Source organism: Spermophilus citellus (assembly GCF_964194105.1).
Source record: "Spermophilus citellus genome assembly, chromosome: 3".
Taxonomy (NCBI): Eukaryota; Metazoa; Chordata; class Mammalia; order Rodentia; family Sciuridae; genus Spermophilus; species Spermophilus citellus.
The window spans coordinates 153,325,353-153,344,358 of NC_138184.1; the positions used below are offsets into that span (position 1 = coordinate 153,325,353).

The window sequence follows — 19,006 nt, forward strand, 5'->3', positions numbered from 1 at the left end:
GGAAAACATAATTGGTGTGATCAAAGAAGATCAGAAATCAGATTTTATCTTGTTTCATTTGCATAATGTTGAATTTTAAATTTCTTCAGAGAACTCTTCTTTATTAATTGTTTTCTATAGTAGCACTGTCCTAGTTTTTTTTCAAAACACTAGAAATAATAAGAGTTCCTTATTCATGTATTTGACTCCTTAAGAGTATATTAAAATGTCAGAAATTTTAGACCTGGAAAGAGATTTGAACTAGTAATTTGAAGACTTGAGTTTGTTTTCTGACTTTACCACTTAACTGTATTTTAAACTCTTTAAACTTTAGTTTTTCTTATATAAAATAAGTATAATAATACATGCCCTGTTCTGTGTTTGTCACTGGATTATTGTCAGAATCCAATTTATCTATTCTTTCCATTAATATTTTGAGCCTAATTTGTACCATCCAGATGCTAGTGATACTGTGTTGAATAAAACAAAGTTACTGCTCAGTGGAATGAAGTGAACATAACACATGTGAAAGTGTTGCAAAAATTGTGAAGGAATTCAGAAATTTAAGTTATTTTGCCATCCAATAACCAAAATTTCAAAAGTAGAGAAGCTGAGGTCCAGAAAAGTTAAGTTTAATGTTACATGGTGCATTAGAGTTGGAATTGAAATAAGATTGTTCTTTATAGCTGGTGTTCCTTCTCTCATTTTCTATCATATATATTATGATCCAGATTATTCATCTGTTTCCTGTTTTTTTTTCCCGTCAGTTCAATGATTTCCCTGTTTTTCATCCCATAGGTACTTTTTTCTTCTCACTTCGTGTCTTAAGCCCCCTACCTTATTTTCTATAACATTCTAACATTTCTATACTATCATGTGTAATATTTAGGTGATTATCTGGAAAGCCAGGTTATTTCCATTTTGGATTAATCTGAATTTATGTATTTGCTTGGCCATTGGTCTTAAGTTTTTGGCAAACTATAAAAGCTGATAATAAGTACTTTAAAGACTTTATTGAGCCTAAAAATCAATATCATGTAAATCCCTTAGCATACAACAAGACTTAATAAGTATTGTTGGTTTCTTCTTTTTCTCTGAATGACTTTCCTATGTAGGATTTTTCTATTACTGCAAATATACCAATTTACCAGAAGCTCCATGACTGTTTCCTATGGCAATATTAAGAAAATTAGGTTTGTTTATAAAATCTTTCACATCCTTCTCTAATCCTTGTTCTGTGCTTGTATACTGTATGCACTGTGGAGCATGACAGGAGGATGTTGTCACCCTTATATTCAACTTACAATTGACTTCCTCAGTCAATTGATCCAACTTACAGTGTTGTGTAGGGCTTTAAATCAGGGGTCTACAAATCTGAAAATGTGCACAAAACAATGTTGTTGTTTTTTTTTTCTCCTCAAGGAGTACTTGCATAGGTTCGATTTTTAATTTTTTTTTAATTTATTTTATAATACTGGTGATTGAACTAGTACACTGTACCTGAACTATAAACCAGCCCTTTCTGTTTTTTGAGATAGGGTCTCACTAAGTTGCCGAGGCTGGCCTCAAACTTGCAATCCTCCTATCTCAGTCTCACAAGACACTGGGATTACAGGTGTATGCTACCACACCAAGCTAGATTTGATTTTTTAAATGATCCAGTGAATCTAGAAGAGATTTAGAATCACCAAATTTGTTTATATTTATTCATCAATTTTGAGAAATAAACAATGTCAACATAAAACTAAGTAATAAATTTTGTGTAGAAGTGGGGAATAAAGGTTATACTGTTAGTCTGAAGTCTTGGATTTGAACTTTAGCTCTGTTACTTATTAAGCTCTGTGACCTGAAATGGGAGAAACACATACATTCTTTAACTCTGATGATAATAACCCATATCTCCTTATAGAGTTGTTGTTAATAACATTAACAATAACAATAACATTAGTAATTGTAGCAAACTCAGAGTTGTTGAGGGACAAATGAGATGATGTGGGATCATATCATAAACTGATAAATGACGTTTTGAACAATTTATGCCTCAGTCAATTGATCCATAATGACTACTCAATGAATAGTAATATTGCTATTATTGTTATTATTTACTAAATATCTAGGTTATATAGACAGATCATATGACCTTATCTTAGCTTTTTTTAATGTGGAAAGGGACTGGCAGAGAAGACAAAATTAAAGCACATGAAATGAAGAGGAAATAAAATACTTATGTATGTTGTAATGAAAACTATTTGTCATGTAGAGATAGAGTGAACTAGAGAAACTGATGAAGGAGACCTCATTTGGGTTGAGGCTAAATATAGCCTTAAAGCATAGATACATTAAGATAGAAATGAAGGACATGTTATGAAATAAAAATAATACAAGCACAGTTTTAAGAGGATTTAAAAAAAAAAGATGATGTAGTAGAAACCATAAGGAGATTCAAGTGAATAAGGAATCTTGTTTTTACTCTTCAGAGTGAAATACAATTACAAAATCTCTGCATTGCTGCTCCCTTTAACCCCAAGTTTAGCAAAAAGAAGATAGATTCTGATTCTACTGTTTCTTTGTGAAGGGTTTTCCCATGGGTGTAAGGAACACATTTGTGTTATTTAAGATTTACTCTTTCTCTTACTACCTTATGCTATAGCAATAATGAAAATAAGTGGTATATTCCTAGAATTGTCTAAAACACAAACACTACTTAAATAGTGTATTTTACAATTAAGTTTTATACTTCTTTTGCCATTTCATGTTCTCTGTCATTTAAAAAACTTATCTTAAAATGGACATTACTCCAAAAGATAGTTATTGTCATATTGGTTACAGTAGACCAAAAACAATTAGAAGCCATCTAATTATTTAAAAGAAGGGGAAATAACTTGATTTTTATATCTATAGAATAGATGAGGGGATGATAATTATGTATTCATATAATTCACAAACCATACACTTTACCTACTGAAATCGGTCTTTTAATGTATTCACAGAGTTGTGCAATATTTGTCATTTTTAACCTCACAAATCAATTGAAGAATATTTTAATGACCTCACAAAGAAACCTTATATATCCAATATCATTCACTTCTGTATCCCCCCAGGTTCTGGCTCTGGGAAACTACTTTGGTTTTCATCTCTGAATTTGTCTATTTTGGGCATTTTATATGAATAAAGTAATGTGGTCTTTTGTGAGTGGTTCATTTCAGCATCATGTTTTTGAGGTTCATCCATGTTACAACATTAATACTTATTCTTTTTTTTTAATCCTTGAATAATCCTCCATTGTACAGGTAGACCATACTTTGTTCATTTGTTTATTAGTTGACAGACATATGGATTGTTTCTGGAATACTGTGAATAATGCTGCTGTGAGCATTGGTGTACAAATTCTTGTGTGGACATATGTTTTTATTTCTTTTAGGTATATACCTAGAGGTGTAACTTATGTATTATAGTGTTTAATTTTTTTAAGAAATGCAAGCTGTTTCAGAGTTGAAGCATGTTATTAACATTTTCACTTATCAATGTGTAAGGTTTTAGTTTCTCCATATTCTTGTCAACATGTGGTATTGTCTGTCTGTCTCTTTCTCTTTTTTTTTTTTTTAATTATTAGAGCCATCTTTGTGGGGTGAAGTAATATTTCATTATAGTTTTGATTTGTATTTCTCTGATAGCTAGTGATATTGAAGATCCATTTATATACTTATTGGCCATTTGTATAGCTTTAGAGAAGTTTCTTCTCAACTCCTTTTTCCATTTTTAACTTGGGTTAACTTGTCACTTTATTACTGAGTATATTACTGTCTTTTTTAAACTACAGGCTTATTGGACAGTCATTTGCATTTTGTCAGTAGCAGTTTTTGTGCTGTAATATTGTAGTAGACTAGGTGTGGACAGATGATTTGGCCTGCAAAATTTGTGGACAGATGATTTGGCCTAAAATTGTTATTTGTCCTGTTAAGAAAAAGTTTATCAAGTCCAAGAATACACAGTTTGGGGCCATTAAAACATTTAAGAATTGGGAATGTCGCTTGGTGGTACAGTGCTTGCTTGGCATGAACAAGGCCCAATGTTTGATCCTTAGCACCACAAAAATAAATAAGTAAAGAAATAAATAGATAGATATGTAAAAACACTTAAGAAATGTATTGTTAAATTTATAGGAAATATATTGGATTGAAAATCATAGAAAGTAGTGTATGGTATATACTATAAAATTTTATAAAATTTGTGAGTATCTATATTTAAGAAATGAAAAGGAAGTACACTAAAATATTAATAGTGACGTTTGGATTGTGGGTTTATGGCTGAGTTTAGCTAATTCAGGAAATATGATAAGGAATTACATTTTATAAAATTTATTACTTTTTAGCCAGAGATAGATAAAAACATCAGCAATACAGATAGTTTAAGATGCCTTTAAAAAAATTTATTGCCTCTTTCTCTTTTCTTTGTATTCTTGTGAACATAAGAATTGTTCTTTCAACTATTCTTAAGACGTTTTGTGTTGGCAGTCACTGTCTGTTTTGTGTAGGCAGCCACTGTCTATTTTGGGGGAAGTGATTTTGAAACTAATGCTTAATATCTTGCTTTGTAGATGACAGAATAGTGAATATTCAAAAATCCTTATGGAATTCCCATTTGTGACTTCCATATTAATTTTTGGTAGAATTTTATATACATGTTGGTTGGATCTGAATGTTTCATTTGTTAGGGAAATCTTACTAAAATTCTTGTTTATTAAAATGACTAACATCATGAGTTTAATTTTTTAGTACTTTAATATTATACCATAGAAGAATGCATCCTTAGTCCAAGATTACTTTTTTCTCTATTCCAGAGGCTTGGTTAAGACTTCCAGCTTTTGTTCTTTGTGCTCAACCCTTGAAAAGGTGACTGTGCTTCATGTGTGTGCCTCTATAATTTGTTCATGATGTCCAAGTCATCAAAACACCTGAATCTTTGACTTCTTTGAAGTGTTAGAACACAGAATGTAGAACTGGACTTAAGCAGTGTGATAGTTCACTAAATATCATTTCCTTTAATATGGTTGCTTAAATCTACATGCCTAAGTCTTTTTCTGTTTCCATCCATTTATTTATGACTTTTATAAATAAGAAGTTTTGTTTCTTTGTTTAGGTGGAATAGACAGAACACTGATTTGAAAGTTAGGAACCCTGATTTAACAAAACCTTGGTGCTACTATGTAACCTAGAACATGTAGTGTTTTGGTGTGGCTCTGTTATTATAGGAACTTGAGGTAACTATTTGAAATTTCTTTTTATTTTAAAATACTAAGATTCTCTGGTCAAGATTAAACAAGATTTACTTGTTTTCTGTCATATCTCCTGAAACACACAATAACACTTCACTATAGTCCACATTTTGAATACCATTTAGTCTGTTATTTTCTAAGTATATCATTTTCTAATCTTGTGTGGGATTGTTAAGTCCTGTTAATTTGGCGGGGATCAATCTCTGATCAGTTGTTTTAGAGTAGGAGTATGTTAGTTTTTTGTCACTGTGTCCAAAATACTAGACAAAAAGAACAGTTTATTTTGTGTTCATGGCTTCAGAGGTTCAGTACATGGTTAGCTAACTCTATTGCTCTAGGTACAAAGTGTAGCCCAGAGGAAAGCTGCTCAACTCATGGCAGCCAAGAAGCAGAGAGAGTGTGAGGTGCCAGTGACAAAATATAAATCCCAAAAGTATGCCCCTAGTGAATTACTTCCTCCAGTCATACCCTTCCTGTCTGTAGTTACCACCCAGTATAGTAGTCCTTTCAGGTTGTGAATTCATCACGTGGATTAAATTTACTGGTTAAATTATAGCTCTCATAATCTGATCACTTCACCTCTGAACATTCTTGCATTGTCTCACTCAAAAGCTTTCTGGGGACATCTCTTATCCAAACCATAACCAAAGTCTGAAGAATAGGATAATAAAGTTTATTTGAGTCTTTTAATATATTTGTATTTGGTCAGAAATTTGCCTGACTTCAAACATAAAAAGACATTTTCTAGTCAGATCTTTTCTTAATGATTAAAAATCTTCTCTATTATAAACTTAAAAAATTTATTAACCAACCTACTGTTATTTTTTAATAGAATAGTGAAAATACAATGAATCTGTGCTGCTATTAAGTCTACTATCTTAAACTTTCTTGTTGGTTTTAATTATTAGTATGGATTTGCTGGAAATGAATAAAAAAAGAGTTTTTGTTTTATTTCTTCCACTTCAGCACTGGGAGTTGGGTTAGTCATGCAAAAGGGGTAGATAGATTTGTAGCCACGAATTATGAGACATGTCTCCTTGTGTGGTTGCTAATATACGTCTTATTAGAGAAGTAGTTTTCATGTATTTTTGAGGGAAAAATAAGTAAATTTTACTTGGAAGAGAAGTTAGGAAGTAAAGGTAAATTTAATATAAATTTATGGAAGTTTGTGATAAAAAATCAAATTATTTTAATCAGTATTGATAACTAAATTCTAAAGTAGATGATAAAAGGGAAGACATGTTATTTTTTAAAACATTTTTTAATTCTTTAGTTATAGGTGGGCACAATATCTTTATTTTATTATTATTATTATCATTTTTTTAAATGTGGTACTGAGGATCAAACCCAGTGCCTCACGCATGCTAAGTGAGTGCTATACCACTGAGCCCCAGCCCCAGCCCTGACATGTGTTCTTGATAGATATATAGTAGCATATATTTTTGAATGAATTGAGGCAGAAGGGAAAATTGACTTAGTAGATTTAGGTTCAAACTTACAATTCTGTGCCATTAAATATTTTTGCCCAAATTCAGTTTCAGGTTGAGCTCTTAACACTGTACAAAAGTAGTCTTTTTAAGGAGTTTTGAAGGATACAAACAAGTATTTATGTATTTTAATATGTGTATTTTTTCAAACAGTGAATTATGAAGGAGAATTAGAATCTGATTGAGTGGCTCAAGATTTCAGTGGCTTCAAGAAGAAAGAATTAATTTCTTTCACAGATGAGCAACCTACTTTTCTCTCTCAACAAAATTGTCTGTTGATCAAAAAGTTCTCTAATGGAATAAAACTTTTTTCTAGAGCTCCCCAAAGATATTTGTTAAAATCTCCCTAGAAAAACTAGGAATTACATTATATTAATCATTTGAACTTTTTGTTTCTTTTTTTTTGCATAGAAGATAATGATCTTATATAGAAGATGAATACATATTAATTTTATATGATTTATTATTTTGATGTTATTGATATACCTTTCCCACCTCCCTCCATGTGTACATGTATTTCTTTATTTCTTGATGGTTTTCAATTACAAAAAATACTAATATTCTTTGTGTGTGTGTGTGTGTATACATACTCATTATGCAATATGCAGTATAGTATGCTGTTCTTACTTTTTTAAATAAGGCCTTAATGTATTGTCACTTCTGTGACAAAGTAATGTGGCTTCGGGAATATAGCATTTCTTTTTTTTTTTTTTTTTTAATATAGCATTTCTTATAGGATTGTTTCTATGAGAAAAACAGCTTTGATTTTTATCATTTTGACATAAGGCACCTTTTCCAGGAAAGTATTCTGCCATGAATGTGAAGATTGCCTTTACTGCCAAACGGTCACCCTCTTCTCTGGTCAGGCAAGTCTACAAGATGACACTTGCATATGTATACCATGCTCATTCCTTTCTTTTGTTCATTTCTGTATCTGTTCCTCTCCCATATAAATACTACTCATTCATCAAGATTTAAATGTAGCTTCTTTAATGAAGCATCTTTAAATTAAGACACATAGCTTAATCTCTACTCGTTTCTGTGTGTGGTTCTCTTCAGCAAAATTTTAAGCAGTTTTTTGCAATAGTACTAATTCTGTACTACTGAGGTGGAAGCTCTCTTAATAGATTCTTAGCCAGTATTCTCCTGTCTCTTTGTATTATATACTGACTGATAACCCTACCATTAAGGCTAGGTTGAATGACTTCTTGCTATTATTTCTGTCCACTTCTGTTCCCATTTTTTAGGTTTTAAGGTTTTTTAGGTTTTAAGCTTATAAAAGCTGTTTTGTGTCATGCCTGTGCTCCACTTCCAAGAAAGTCTTAACAGTTAGTCCATGTTATGACTATATTCATTGGTGATTTAGAGGAGAAAGATAGTGAAGCACATTAAAAGTTGTATTTGTTTCTGAGCTTGTACATCCCACTTATGCTTTTTAATTATAATCATATAGTTTAACTCCTAACTTAGCTTGGAGAAAGATGAGTACGGCAGGGTAGTTTCTATTGAAACGAAATTTACTTGGTTTGGAACTACTCGGAGCTAATTGAAGATTATAGTTGAGGGCTGGGGATGTGGCTCAAGCGGTAGCGCGCTTGCCTGGCATGCGTGCGGCCCGGGTTCCATCCTCAGCACCACATACAAAAAAAAAAAAAAAAACCCAAAGATGTTGTGTCCGCCAAAAACTAAAAATAAATATTTAAAATTCTCTCTTCCCTCACTCTCTCTTTAAAAAAAAAAAAATATAGTTGATTAAGTGTGGAAAAGACAACTATGAAACATTGAGAAAAAATCTTAAAAGACCTGCCTTCAGATTTGTCAGGCGCCCCCACCACCCCCCCTCACCGTGTGGTAGTTTGAGGTTTATTCAAGATGTGTGATGTGTTAGCACTGATCAGCAGAACCTTAATCAAAGAAACCTTCTTAGTCCTCATTGAAAGATTTATATAGGTTAGAATGAAATGTATTCAAGACTCTTTTGATCAAATATTTAAATTCACCTACTAAACAATTACCAGTTTTCTATCACTCTGTATGCTTGTGTGTGTGCTTATTGTGTTATTTAATATGATCATACATAGAAAGCCATAGGTGTCCTTAGAGGAAAAAATCCTGAGAAGTGATGTGTCTTGCAGAATTTCATAGATAATGACTTGGTGGGTCTTTTATTCAAATCAAAGACATCTGTTGTAGTATGATGCAATTTCTGGAAATATTTGATTTTGTTGGTATATTACTAGTGGTAATTTGTAAACCTTAGAATAGCTGGAACAAGTGAGGCAATTTGTGAAATCCCAGTTTCAGTTCACATATTTGTGACATTCCTTGCCTTTTAGACATTTAAGTAATTTGGGGGCAAAAAGATCTTCTCAGTTCATGTGTTATTTTAGAACTTTAGGAGTACGGATGCCTGCATACCTCATGTTGTCCTCTCCAAGCACTTATTAATAGTGCTCTGGCCTTGTAAGCAGAATAGTAAATCAGTATGCATCAAGTGCTTCTAGTGTTCATGTTACTTAGCACTTAGGGGTATAACTATGAATAAAACAGTCATAGTTTAATAAAACAAGATCTTCTGTCTTTGATATTTTCACATTTAACAGTGAAAGTGTTAACTGCAGGTTGTTAGTTCTATGTAAAGTGGAAAGTATGGTGTTATTTAAATATATAACCAGAGAACCAGGACTATTTTGAGGGAATAGTGGAGAGGGTGGGTGCCAATGAAGGCTGCCATGGGTAAGTGACATTTCAGATGATCATGGAAGTATAGTTGGATTTTTCAAGTGAATGTTGGTGGGATATAAGAGAGAAAAAATATGTGGAGATGAGTAAGGTTGAGCAAACTTGGTAGAGAAAATAATCTGTCTAGCGGCACTTAGGTAAGAAGGGGCTCATTTGAGTTTGAGAAGTGGAGAAAAAACAAACAAAAAACCCAAAATTTGGGTCTATAGACAGAAAGGACTAGGGTGAACTAGATGATGAAGAGGAAATAAGCAGGATGTAGGTGTTCATGATCTGAGAGAATGTATTCATGCTTAGCCCTGAGAATGTATTAAAAAGTTTTTAAAGCTCTCATTTTGTGCATATACTTTTTTTTTATTCGTTGTTCAAAACATTACAAAGCTCTTGACATATCATATTTCATACATTAGATTCAACTGGGTTATGAACTCCCATTTTTACCCCAAATACAGATTGCAGAATCACATCGGTTACACATCCATGTTTTTACATATTGCCATACTAGTGACTGTTGTATTCTGCTATCTTTCCTATCCTCTACTATCCCCCCTCCTCTCCCCTCCCATCTTCTCTCTCTACCCCATCTACTGTAATTCATTTCCCTCCTTGTTTATTATCCCATTCCCCTCACAACCTCTTATATGTAATTTTGTATAACACTGAGGGTCTCCCTCCATTTCCATGCAATTTCCCTTTTCTCTCCCTTTCCCTCCCACCTCATGTCTCTGTTTAATGTTAATCTTTTCTTCCTGCTCTTCCTCCCTGCTCTGTTCTTAGTTGCTCTCATTATATCAAAGAAGACATTTGGTATTTGTTTTTTAGGGATTGGCTAGCTTCACTTAGCTTAATCTGCTCTAATGCCATCCATTTCCCTGCAAATTCCATGATTTTGTCATTTTTTAGTGCTGAATAATACTCCATTGTGTATAAATGCCACATTTTTTAATTCATTCATCTATTGAAGGGCATCTAAGTTGGTTCCACAGTCTAGCTATTGTGAATTGTGCTTCTATGAACAACGATGTAGCAGTATCCCTATAGTATGCTCTTTTAAGGTCTTCAGGGAATAGTCCGAGAAAGGCAATAGCAGGGTCAAATGGTGGTTCCATTCCCAGCTTTCCCAGGAATCTCCATACTGCTTTCCAAATTGGCCGCACCAATTTGCAGTCCCACCAGCAATGTACAAGTGTACCCTTTTCCCCACATCCTCGCCAGCACTTGTTGTTGTGAGATGGTATCTTAGGGTGGTTTTGATTTGCATCTCACTGCAGTGAGATGGTATCTTAGGGTGGTTTTGATTTGCATTTCCCTAACTGCTAGAGATGGTGAGCATTTTTTCATGTACTTGTTGATTGATTGTATATCCTCCTCTGAGAAGTGTCTGTTCAGGTCCTTGGCCCATTTGTTGATTGGGTTATTTGTTTTCTTATTGCTTAATTTTTTGAGTTCTTTGTATACTCTGGATATTAGGGCTCTATCTGAAGTGTGAGAAGTAAAGATTTGTTCCCAGGATGTAGGCTCTCTATTTACCTCTCTTATTGTTTCTCTTGCTGAGAAAAAAAACTTTTTAGTTTGAGTAAGTCCCATTTGTTGATTCTTGTTTTTAACTCTTGTGCTATGGGTGTCCTATTAAGGAATTTGGAGCCCAACCCCACAATATGTAGATTGGAGCCAACGTTTTCTTTTATCAGACGCAGAGTCTCTGATTTGATATCTAGCTCCTTGATCCATTTTGAGTTAACTTTTGTGCATGTTGAGAGAAAGGGATTCAGTTTCATTTTGTTGCATATGGATTTCCAGTTTTCCCAGCACCATTTGTTGAAGATGCTATCCTTCCTCCATTGCATGCTTTTAGCCCCTTTATCAAATGTAAGATAGTTGTAATTTTGTGGATTGGTTTCTGTGTCCTCTATTCTGTACCATTGGTCCACCCGCCTGTTTTGGTACCAGTACCATGCTGTTTTTGTCACTATTGCTCTGTAATATAGTTTGAAATCTGCTATTGCTATACCTCCTGATTCACTCTTCCTGCTTAGAATTGCTTTTGCTATTGTGGGTCTTTTGTTTTTCCATATGAATTTCATGATTGCTTTATCTATTTCTATAAGAAACGCCGTTGGGATTTTGATTGGCATTGCATTGAACCTATAGAGAACTTTTGGTAATATCGCTATTTTGATGATGTTAGTTCTGCCTATCCATGAACAGGGTATATTTTTTTCATCTTCTAAGATCTTCTTCTATTTCTCTCTTTAGGGTTCTGTAGTTCTCATTGTATAAGTCTTTCACCTCTTTTGTTAGGTTGATTCCCAAGTATTTTATTTTATTTTTTTTGAGGATATTGTGAATGGGGTGCTTTTACTCATTTCTAGTTCAGAAGATTTGTCGCTGATATACAGGAATGCCATTGATTTATGCATGTTGATTTTATATCCTGCCACTTTGCTGAATTCATTTATTAGCTCTAGTAGTTTCTTTGTAGACCCTTTTGTGTCTTCTAGTTATAGGATCATATCATCCGCAAATAGTGATAATTTAAGTTCTTCTTTTCCTGTCTTAATGCCTTTAATTTCTTTCGTCTGTCTAATTGCTGTTGCCAGTATTTCAAGAACTATATTGAATAGAAGTGGTGAGAGAGGGCATCCCTGTCTTGTTCCAGATTTTAGAGGGAATGCCTTCAGTTTCTCTTCATTTAGAATGATGCTAGCCTGAGGCTTAGCATATATAGCTTTTACAATGTTGAGGTAAGTTCCTGTTATCCCTAGTTTTTCTAGTGTTTTGAACATAAAGGGGTTCTGTACTTTGTCGAATGCTTTTTCTGCATCTATCGAGGTGATCATATGGTTCTTATCTTTAAGTCTATTGATGTGGTGAATAATGTTTATTGATTTCCATATATTGAACCAGCCTTGCATCCCAGGGATGAATCCTACTTGATCATGGTGCACGATCTTTTTGTTATGTTTATGTATCCGATTTGCCAGAATTTTATTAAGGATTTTTGCATCTAAATTCATTAGGGATATTGGTCTGTAGTTTTCTTTCTTTGAGGTGTCTTTATCTGGTTTGGGAATCAGGGTGATATTGGCGTCATAGAATGAATTTGGAAGTTCTCCCTCTTTTTCTATCTCCTGAAATAGATTGTAGAGTATTGGTATTAATTCTTCTTTAAAGTTCTTGTAAAACTCTGCTGTATATCCATCCGGTCCTGGGCTTTTCTTGGTTGGTAGTCTTTTGATGGCTTCTTCTGTTTCCTTACTTGATATTGGTCTGTTTAGGTTGTTTATATCATCCTAACTCAATCTGGGTAGTTCATATGTCTTAAGGAATTTATCGATGCCTTCACTATCTTCTATTTTATTAGAGTATAGGGTTTCAAAATAATTTCTAATTATCCTCTGTATTTCTGAATTGTCTGTTGTGATGTTGCCTTTTTCATCCTGTACGCTAGTAATTTGGGTTCTCTCTCTTCTTCTCTTTGTTAGCGTGGCTAGTGGTCTATCAATCTTATTTATTTTTTCAAAGAACCAACTTTTAGTTTTGTCATTTTTTTCGATTGTTTCTTTTGTTTCAATTTCATTGATTTCAGCTCTAATTATTTCTTGCCTTCTACTGTATTTTCTGCTGATTTGTTCTTCTTTTTCTAAGGCTTTGAGGTGTAGTGTGAGGTCATTTATTTGTTGGCTTTTCCTTCTTTTAAGGAATGAACTCCATGAAATGAATTTTCCTCTTAATACTGCTTTCATAGTGTCCCAGAGATTTCGTTATGTTGTGTCTGAGTTTTCATTTACCTCTAAGAATTTTTTAATTTCCTCTTTGATGTCTTCTGTAACCCTTTGTTCATTCAGTAGCATATTGTTTAATCTCCATGTGATGTAGGATTTTTCCTTTCTCATTTTATTATTGATTTCCAATTTCATTCCATAATGATCAGATAAAATGCATGGTAGTATCTCTACTCCTTTGTAATTGCTAAGATTTGCCCTGTGACATAATATATGGTCTATTTTTTAGAAGGATCCATGTGCTGCTGAGAAGAAAGTGTATCCGCTTGATGTTGGGTGGTATATTCTGCATATATCAATTAAGTCTAAATTATTAATTGTATTATTGAGCTCTGTGGTTTCTTTATTCAACTTTTGTTTGGAAGATCTGTCCAGTGGTGAGAGAGGTGTGTTAAAATCTCCCATGATTATTGTGTTGTGGTCTATTTGACTCTTGAACTTGAGAAGAGTTTGTTTGATGAACGAAGCTGCACCATTGTTTGGGGCATATATATTAATGATTGTCAAGTCTTGTTGGTGTATGGTTCCCTTGAGCAGTATGTAGTATCCTTGTTTATCCCTTATGATTAACTATGGCTTGATGTCTATTTTGTTTGATACAAGTATGGACACCCCTGCTTTTTTCTGGGGTCCGTATGAGTGATATGATTTTTCCCAACCTTTCACCTTCAGTCTGTGTATGTCTTTTCCTATCAGATGAGTCTCCTGTAGGCAGCATATTTTTGGATCTTTTTTTTTTTTAATCCATTCTACTAGCCTATGTCTTTTGATTGGTGCATTTAAGCCATTAACATTTAGGGTTACTATTAAGATATGGTTTGTATTTCCAGCTATATTTGATTATGTATGTTACTTAACATGATTTGGTTTTCCTCTATGATTAGTTTTTCCTTTACTGTACTATCTCCCGCTGTTGGTTTTCATTGTTATTTTTCATTTCCTCTTGCTGTAATGCTTTGCCAAGGATGTTTTGAAGAGCTGGTTTTCTAGCTGCAAATTCTTTTAACTTTTGTTTATCGTGGAAGATTTTTATTTCATCTTCAATCCTGAAGCTTAATTTCGCTGGATACATGATTCTTGGTTGGAACCCTTTTTCTTTTAGCATTTGAAATATGTTGTTCCAGGATCTTCTAGCTTTCACAGTCTGTGTTGAAAGATCAGCAGTTATCCTGATTGGCTTACCCCTAAATGTAATCTGCTTCCTCTCTCTTGTGGCTTTTAAGATTCTCTCCTTATTCTGTATTGGACATCTTCATTATTATGTGTCTTGGTATGGATCTCTTATGATTTTGTACATTCGGTGTCCTGTAGGCTTCTAGTATTTGGATTTCTTTTTCATTCTTTAAGTCTGGGAAGTTTTCTAGTATTATTTGATTGAATAGATTGCTCATTTCCTTGGTTTGGACCTCTATACCCTCTTGTATCCCAATAACTCTTAGGTTTGGTTTCTTTATGCTATCCCATAATTCTTGGATGTTCTGCTCATGATTTCTTAACATTCTCGCTGAGCTGTCTATGTTCTTTTCAAGTTGAAAAACTTTCTTTGTTGTCTGAAGTTCTATCTTCTAATTGTTCTACTCTGCTGGTAATACTCTCATTTGAGTTTTTAATTTGGTTTATTGTTTCCTGCGTTTCCAGGATTTCTGTTTGTTTTTTATATCCTCTATCTCCCTATAGAGTTGATCTTTTGCTTCTTGGATTTGTTTATGTAATTCATTGTCAAAGTGATCTTTCATTGTCTGAATTTGCTGTATAATGTCTTCCTTGAGACTCCAGATCATCTGAAGATGTATATCCTGAACTCTTTGTCTGATATTCCATCAGCTGCAGATATTACCTCATCTAATGTTGAATTGACCTGTATTGTTTGTGGTCCTTTCTTTCCTTGTCTTTTCATACTGCTCATGATTCTTTCTAGCTTTGTGAAACTGTTGTGTTAATGTTTTTCCCCTTATATATTTGTATTGTTCTTGTATAGCTCCAAAATCCCTCTTTTGCAGAGAAAGACAATGTTAACAGTTCCCAATATCAACAGTACATCATCTAAGCACAAGTTTTCATTATTAATACATTTATAGTTAGATTCTAAGTCTATAGATATTGGGTTTTAATTATTACTTAAGAATATATTCATTAATTTCATAAAAGGCATACCATATCTGGTGGCATATAGAAAACTTAATTTCAGACGAAGGATGTTATACTTAGAGGGAAAAGAGTGAGGGTATGAGGTTAAACTAACTTAGCACCTTTGGAGAACTCTAACCAATAGACTGATAATTTATGGAAGAATGTGTAGACTCAACCTCCTATTTGTATTTAGATAGTTACCCTATGTATAGATAGCAAAAGTTAGGAGATTGAAAGTGGGATAGAGAGAATACAAATGAAAAAAAAGAACAAAAAATAACAAGGAAGAAAAGAGAAATGAGAGAAGGAAAAGGAAAGTAAGATAGAAATAAAGAAAAAATGGGGGAAAGGTGGGATATATGCATTTCCTCTATATTATATTACTTTGGTAATTCAGTTGTTCATGCACAGTTCTTGGTTTCACATATGTTGAAGTTGTGGAAGAGAGAGAAGAAAAGAGAGAAAGAAAGAGAAAAAAAAAGTCCCTCAGAACACTGTTTTCCTTGCTTCCAGTAGGTGGCGTTGTCTATTCCTAGCTTGAGCCTCTGTATTCAGGGTGGTGGGTATAGCCAGTGTGAAAGGAAATGAGCTTCCACCTGTATCTTCCCTACTCTAGTCTCTGAGGTAGAAACCAAGTGCCTGTACAGTTGTTGTTTTGCGTTGATAGCTACAACCCCCAAAAGCTTGTGGGAAACATTTTGAGTTATCGCAGCTAAGGTTGGGGGAGTTGGAAATCGGGTACCTGGATCAGCGGCAGAACCGTGCTGGTAGCCACACCCCCTTTGATGGGTTTTAAGGGTAAATGGGCTTCCTCTGGACTAGCACACGGGGCGGGGCCGGGCTTCCTCCTCCGGTCTGGCTTGGCTGGCGCCGGGCTGCTTCCTCCTCCGGTCTCTATGCATATACTTTTTACAATATAAATTTGGCTGCTCTATAGAAAATGGGATGGAGGGGGAGATAAGTGGAGTTGGGAGACCTAGAGGTAGGATAGTGGCAAGGAGTAGGATGGTGATGTTAGAGAGGGGGCGTGCAAAATTTATGGTCAGAGAAAAGTATAGTTTCTGGTTTGGTTTTGCTTTTGTGCTTCAGTTAAAACTTCATAGCTTGTTTGACTTCCAGTTAGCCTTTTAATTCTTTCTTGAAATAATTTGGCAAGATATATAAGCTTCAGGGTATTAACGTAAATTTTATTTTATTTTTTTGGTCAGATTAATTAGATCAGTATTTTTTTTGGTCATATAAGAAATACATCTTTATTTTTAAATGTGAGAAATTACAGCTTATAAATAATAATTAAATGAAAGCATCAGTAATACGTTTTTTGAATAGCCCATGTGTTTTTACTAGAATTGGTGCCATGTGATGGATGGAATATTTTTTAAAAAGTGGAAGAAACAGGGCTGGAATTGTGGCTTAGCGGTAGAGTGCTTGCCTACCACAGGCAGGACCTGGGTTCGATCCTCAGCACCACATAAAAATAAAGGCATTGTGTTGTGTCCATCTACACCTAAATTAATTAATTAATTAATTAATTAAAAGTGGAAGAAACTTTATGAGCATAATTTAAGAATAATTGCTATTAAGAGTTTCAATAAAAAGCAATGTTATAGAAGGAAATGTGGCTATTACATAATTAAATGAGCTTTTAGTCACAGTCAATGACTTTTCTTGCATATTATACATCATAATTTAGTACTTCACAGTCTTCAAAATATTTTCTAATTTTGTTAGACAAATATTATTAGAACTCTTTAGTGTATATTCTTTATTAATGGGAAACTGTGTACTATTGTTGTTCTTACTAATACAAAGAAGTTCCTTTGAGTTGAGATTTTTGGATTTTCATGTAGTCTTGGAAGAAAGTCAAGCAGTGGAAAATAGTGATGTTGAGTAGAGATATCGAATATTGTTTTTCCTTTTTCCTACTCTCATCATGTTTCTGTATTAAAATAGAAATTAATGCTTAATATTTAAAATAATTTGAATATATTTGCATTTCTTGAGGATTTTGTTCATTTTAAATGTCATTATGTCCTCTATAATGAATCAAGATGGGTTTATCTAGAGGCTTCTAAAATTGGTATATTTTATTTTGTTTGAAAAAAATTCAGTAAATTAAATAAATAATAGTGCATCATGAAATAGAACAGATATAACTTGGAATATTATATATTCTGTTTTCTTTCATTTAATTTCTTTAGTTCTTAAATTTGTTAGAATGAGCCTTATATGGATTAAATGAGCTAATGGACTATGCTCAATAAATTCTATTTCTATAAAATGTTGAAGTATTGATGACTGAGTAAATATTTATTTAAATATTTTTGAAAGGTATTCACAGAAATTTTGACTTTTTTTTTTTTAAACGGGGGAAAAGGACTCTAGAAACAACTGCTAGTTAAAGTTTTTTAGATTTTTATTTTGAGGCTGAATATTATTACCAAGTTTATTTATATGCCTATATGTGTGGCTCTTCAAATAATGTTAATCTTCCGTCAAAGATAATACTAAAATGCATAGTTTTCAGTGTTAATTTGTTTTGCTGTTCATGTATTTAGAATTTATTTTTTCTGTTCATATATGCAATAAATCATATTTGTTATTTTAAAATAGTATATGAATATTAATAACAGTGTTTTTAATTGAAAATACCCCTCCCTTTTTTCCTTAATCCCATTATCACTCTTTAAAGCTTCCTTTCGAAAAGTGACTGTAATCAAGTCAACTTTTTCACTAGTACTTTATTATCCTTGTGTTGGTAATTATGATAATGAATTATTTTGTACTCCTCTGGTTTCTCACAGTACCCAACATCTCCATGAATATGCTTCTTTTATCTACTTGATATGTTCCTGAAATGGGGAAGTTATTTTACTACTACTTTCAGAAAAAAACAACATTGAAAAAATGCTTATTTAAAAATATTCTATCCAGAGAGAGATGTAATTGTATTATATTATCTTTTTAAAATAACCTCTCACTGGTGTGGTGAATTAGCAGTGTCTTGAGTTCCGTTGTTTTGAGATTAAAGTACTTTATAAAATGAGTCATCACTTATTTTACAAGTATTCGAAAGGCTTTTATGTAGTACTTTACTTAATTCTTTTAAGTCCCTCATTTTTCTGTGATGAGTTATTTCTAGTGGTTATGTTTTTAAGTGCTAGCTTATGCAAATAGAAATAAGATCAGAGGCAAGAGTTTGGATTATATAACTAAAAGAAACAATATGGAGAATTCAGACAGGTTCAAAAGAAACCAAGAAATGTTTGTAACACTCTTTTAAAAGCAAACAAAAATATTATGTATCCCTTATGCATTCTTGTGTCTGGATTGAGAAATTGTGTGATATACTGTGGTCAAACTCATTTCAGATTTAACTGGAAAAAAATAATTTCTTTTCATATTTTAATGAAGTAAATAGTATTTTTAAGCTTTGACACATAAAATAATTCAAATAATATCATTAGAAGACTTAATGAAGTAAATTTGATATACTTTGGGTCTTGTAAAATGGGGACCAAATGAAAAATAATTAAAATTTCAGTATAAATTTGAAGTCTGTGATAATAATGTGTATCAGTCATTAAAATGAGCTCATTTTTTTTGGT

General features: G+C 33.0%; 1 protein-coding gene across 3 annotated transcripts in view; it reads left to right on the forward strand.

The window, feature by feature from the left end:
* The window catches only part of SNX13 (sorting nexin 13), a 146,849-nt gene that overhangs the window by 60,587 nt on the left and 67,256 nt on the right, over window positions 1–19,006 (forward strand). The window lies entirely within an intron of this gene.